Source organism: Phaethon lepturus, unplaced genomic scaffold, assembly GCF_000687285.1.
Source record: "Phaethon lepturus isolate BGI_N335 unplaced genomic scaffold, ASM68728v1 scaffold35457, whole genome shotgun sequence".
NCBI classification, from domain to species: Eukaryota; Metazoa; Chordata; class Aves; order Phaethontiformes; family Phaethontidae; genus Phaethon; species Phaethon lepturus.
In genome coordinates this window covers 7,365-13,132 of record NW_010554633.1, presented here as the reverse complement: position 1 = coordinate 13,132, position 5,768 = coordinate 7,365, and positions in this window count along the sequence as shown.

Sequence of the window (5,768 nt, the reverse complement as noted above, 5' to 3'; positions counted from 1 at the left end):
GTTAGAGGTTGTCAGTGGCCCAGAGCAAGCTTGAGGGAGGCTAGTGAAGAAGGGGAACCTGACACAAAGGCTTCAGTTCTGACAAGAAACTTCCTTAGAAAAACCCACTGCTGTTAACCAACGGATGACAACATTTTGTTTAAATTCTTTAAACTAGTAGGGTGCGGCTTCCCTCCAAGTGACCGAGTTTATAAGCTGTCTTTGGGCAGCCTATTAAAGAGCGAGACACATGCAGAGACCTGTGACTGCTCCCGGATGCAGGAGGATCGGGCCACCACAATGGCCAGAGCGGCCCCACAGGCCTCACCTCCCACGCAGCCACCACAGGTCCTCCGCGCTGCCACCCTCCCCTCACCACCGCCCCACCTCAACCAGGCTCCCTGCTAGTGGGGCCCAGAACCCAACAGAACGGAGCCGAGCAAGGCAGCCCTCGCTCCTGCCTGGCTGAGGGCCATGAGGGGGGCCCAGGTGAAGCAGGGCCACCTGTGCCTCAGTGTGGTCACCCCAGCTCCTTGCAGGGCCGAGGCCTCTGCCCTGAGGGAAGGGCCACCTCCGTGTCATGCCCTGCCCTTGCCTGTATCGGTCCTTCCTCCCCCAGCCCTGGCAGTGCCACAACAGCTTCATCCAGCACCTTCCCTGCCCGGGCCATGGAGGCCCAGGGCAGCACCACTATCCCGCCTTGACCCCACAGGCAGACTTGTCAGAAGGGCAGCAGCCATTTGACTTCCACAGCCAGCCTGAGGTTGGCTGGGAAACACTAGTAGTACAACCGTGCTCCAGTGGCACCCGTTACCAAACACCCCACGTACCAGCTTAGGACCTCTACTTTCTAGCCAATGGTGCAGATGGAGGTTTTTTGTAACCGTAGTTAAGGGGCAGGTTATGCAGCAAGCTACAGCACACAGGACCACAGACAGACCCTTCAGTCAGGCACCCCTCTGTCACTGACACTCCTGTTAAGGCCAGACAGCTAACACTGCAGCACTACTGTCCCTGCTACCAACTAGCATTTTAGTGAAGGAAAGAATCCAAAGCACAAAAAGCCACCCAAGCCTAGCCTTCTCACCGTGCAGTTTGTAAAATACAGTTCTTGTAGCCAGAGTTGTCCCTCCTATCTCATAAACAAGAACAGCCTGAAGGAACAGCTACTTGTTCACCCGAGAACAGAGCGAGCTCTGTCAAGCAAGAGCTGTAGAACTAGCACCATAAAGAACGGCACCCCACAAGCTAAGCACTTCTTGCACGGAAACACAACCCCTGAAGCAAGAGAACACAAGCTACCACTATTATGTTAGAGCTTACATGCAACACGTTTTGGGATTGTTTTACCCACTTGAGGTCTTGCAACTAGATAGCATGATGAGAATGCAGACTACACAGAGATAAGAAAACTTGGAGCAATTTTGTGGCGTAATTATCTACCACAGGAAGGGGACTGGCTCAAAATGGAAACCGTGCATTGGTGCAGTTGAGGCTTGCAGATTGTAGTGCATAACAGAAAAGCTGTATAGGCAGTTTGGTGAATAGAAGTCAGTCAGCACTTCTTATAGTATCAGTTTAAACCCTTTTTATTTTGGAAACATGAAGTTAAACAATCCACCTCAGAGTTATAAACTCAGCAACTTTACAATAGAACACTATTGCAAAGCTTCCTCTTGTTTCAGATGAAGCAGAGATGCAGACGAGCTAGAGTGTTACAGAAATCCAGACATTTGATAGCTCCTCTTGGAGGAGTGGGTCTGAAGACCACTATTTCCTGAGAGTGAGGATAAGTTCTGGTTTTCCCCTCTCACCTAGATGCTTATTTGTGCTCTTTTCAAAAAGATCTGTACTCTGCATGACGTTGCCCAGTTAGCACAAATGCTGCAGCATCATCTCCGCTGATTAAGTTTACAAAGTCTACAAAAAAAAAAGAGGCTCAGCCTACCTGGTCAGGTTGCCCACTGCTATCATGATAGCTTAAAGCAGCTGACTGACTTTTAGAAAAGTAAAAGGAGCACAAGGCAATCTATTTAACCACTTGAAGGTTAAACTTGAAGCGGTTTACCTTAGTAAGCACAGGAATCCTAGTCACCAAATACAACTTTTTTAGATCACGCTTGGATAACATGTTTTGCCAACAGTCTGCAATTGCCCATGTCATCTGGTAAAAGGAGACAACAGCCAACACCACAAACACAAAGTGACAGAGGTCACTGCAGACTAGCAGTGAAACTAACCTACATGACAGTTATTGCCACAATGGAAGAATAAGAGCACCTAAAAAAAGAAAAAACCCACAGAAGTCACTATGGAAACAGCTTTAATTATGGAGCAGATAGCAAGGGACAAGAGATGCACCTAGACTACTTTTTCTGCTCCCTAGCACTCCCCCTCCTGGAAGTCACAGATGCTGCGAAAAAAACTTAAGCTTTTGCTTGAAGAAAAAATAAGCCACAAGATCAACTGACTAAAGGATGGAACTAGTCTAGTCTGTCATTTCCTTGATCTAGTTCAGGGGAATTAGATCAGTCTTTAGTAGACAGAAGTTGCTCAGAATCCTTCTCAGAAACATACCTCTCAGGTAAAACTTTAAGATACAATTACAGACGGGCAATACTGATGAAATTTAAGGAGACCTATACCTACACCCCACCCCCTTCAATCTCCCTCCAAAAAAGCCTGGAGGTGCCAATGCACAAGTAGAGTCTTTGCCAGAACTTTTTATAGCCCATTTGCAACACCCATCCATCCTTTGGTCATGTTCTCCTTTCCTTAACAGGAGAACAGGCTGAGTCACCACAGGAGCTATTCACTGCCAACCGATTCTCTAATTCTGAGAAAAGAAAAAAACAACACACCAGTGTGTTTTCCCTAGCAAGAGGAAACGTCGTTGAACAGAGATAAAACCATGTTTGACAGTCATTTTTCTGACCATAATTAAGGTGTTTTGCCTCTTGGTGTGCATATTCTTACTTGTGGCTTGGAAGCTTTTAGATCCACTCTGAGATTGCAGAGAGGCTGGGAGAACCAAGCACCCATACACAGTTCCTGCAGCTGCCTTCCTTTCCAGTAGATTTAAGATTCACAGCTGCATGTGGTCTTCCCCCAGTTGCAAGTCCCACAAGCTTTTTTCACCTTGTGGCAATCCTACCTGTCTTAAATGGGTTTGTTATTCAGCCTTTCAGTATTACCACAAGCATGACTGTCATTTCAATGTAGCAACTGCTTACAGTTCTATATTTTGCATTCAGTATATATTCTAGGATGAAAGTGGAGCTAGCATAGTTTGTTATGAAAACTCAATGTTTGTAGAGTGACCACTGTGAAAAAGCAGATCCTTAGGGAGCTACTTTAAATGCCCACACGAGTCAGTACTTGAAAAAAAAGTCAGTATGAAGTTAAGTTCAGGATAGAACAGCTTTGGCAAGTCCACTGAGGAGACAAACAAGAGACACCCTGAAGAAACAGAGACACCTCAGACACTAAACATCAGAGACAGACCCTCACAGGAAAAACAATTAAGAGACAACATTCACACAAAAGTCACTCCAACATAAAGATTTTTTCCAGCTACCACCACCCTGATAAAAACCTAAACCAACTACAACTGCCCAGAGAGCACATGCCACAACTCCCAGATACAAGTTTTGTCATGTGGTACAATACACAGGCTGGGCTTCAATTAACGCATTACAGATTCAACACACCACATCTGTGCATAGCATGTATTTTAAGAAAGATCATAATGCATAGCTATTTTTTGCTCCTTCTGCCTAGGACAGAACACAAGTTTAGATCACAAGTAGCTTTCCCAGGCAACGCAGGATATTCCAGGAAACACCATTTTAAACAGAACCATTTTTTACTATTGGCTTGTAGCAACTGTCCCTTTCATATCAACAACTCTTGAATAAATGAAGTTCAGACGACCTACAAGAAAGAACACCTCAAACATTACCTAGTTCCAAATAGAAGTCATCTGAACAGCTGCTGATCTCCCATGTTTTGTCCTTGGCTGTGCCAAAAAAGCCCCTTAGTTTAAGGGTGCAGTTCCATGTGATGGCTGAGCTCAATCAGAAGCTTACTACCGCCAGCTGGGGACAGCCTTACACTCACTCTTCCCCCAACCCTGCGTCTCATCTTCACCACACAGACCTTCCACAGCTTGCAACAGCTCTGGAGCTTATATAGTTGCTCAACAAGCCAAATTCAGCTCCTCCCAACCTCTTCCTGTCAAAAAACAACCTGCTAAACCCCTGAAGGAAGTATCAGAAAGTGGTTAATTCAGGTCAAGCTGTATCTAGAGTCTAACCTAAGCTCACAACAGGACTCAAGGGTTGCTTTTGTAGAACCAGATGTAACACACATCGTTTCTAAAGCTTTCAGTCTTTTGAATTCTAAGGCTACTACCAGGCTCTGTTACTACAGAAAACTTGAAGCCCTAGGACAGGCTTTTTGTCTGGATAGTCCTGTCAGATGATCTACGCCAGATAAGCTTGTTTGATAGTGGAGTGGGATGTCCAGGTTAGAAGGCACATTGCAGAGATGCTTCTTCCTGCTGGAAGACCTCAGATGTCACATGGACCTAAGCTGCAACATCACTTCTTACAGCACTAAAGGAACACGCCCAACCACAGAGGTGACAGAAGCAGACATGCTGCAGTTAAAGCCGCAGGGACTAAGATTTGCAGTGCCTGGACTGAAATTCAGATTTGTCAGGCCTAGTGTAATGAGGAGACAATCCTAAAAAGTGAGTTGGATTTTCTTAACCTTTCAAAATCTGTTTAGAAAGGAGCTATGGGGTTCAAAGAACACATGTTGTGGCATGTTTTGAGAGTTTTGTTTGTTCAGTAGAATTTAAAACCTTTTTGCAACATTTTTTGTTTCTGAGCAATTTAATCACTTATAATTCCTGTAAAATTGAACTCTTCCATCTCCAGCAATACCAATTGTACCGGTATAAGTACTGCTTATACCACAAGACCAAAGGAAATGTAGCCAAGTTAGCATATCAAGTGAGCCATCAAAACAAAATTACATGTTTATCAAGATTTTGCCTTCTGATTGACTAATTAAATGGTAAAAAATTATAAGCCTAAATTTATGGGAACAAAGCCTGAACAGGCATTGCTGCCTACAGCTTTAGCTACAAGATTGTGTAACCCAGGTTCCTCTTACTATTTCTCCGTTGCTGACATGTCCACAAGTCACACTATCTGTCATCTCTACCCTGGCCTATGTCCTCCTCCTTCACTCTCCAATATTGGAAGGACTTATGCATTAAGAAGTTGTTCTGAAACTAATCTTCAAGTTCCCTTTATATATGAGCTGTATCACAAAAGAAAACTGAACAGCAACACTGAGCAAGTTACACCCCTGATACTTCTAGGATTTCCTGCCACAGAGACAGAAGGTCATTTTAAGGAAAGAGATGCAGTAAAGTATTTAGCTACACCTGCCTGCCTTCCTACATAGTTTGCAAGCACCAAGATGGAAAGAAAGCACACACACACAGCCTGCAAAGCAAATAATTTCAAGTAATATCAAAACTTCCACTGTTATACCTTTTTCTGTACAAAACTGGTAAGAAATGGAAGTCAGTTTGGACAGGTATCCTGTAGGAAAATATGGTCACAATGACAATGGGATTAACAAAAAGAAACACTCTAAAGCTCTAAAGATCTATGAAAAGTTGAGAGTCAGGTCAGGGATGTTGCATCAATAAGGAATGTTAAGGCAGGGATGACTGACAGTAGCTTTTAAAATTTTGTTTCAAGAAGATTTAA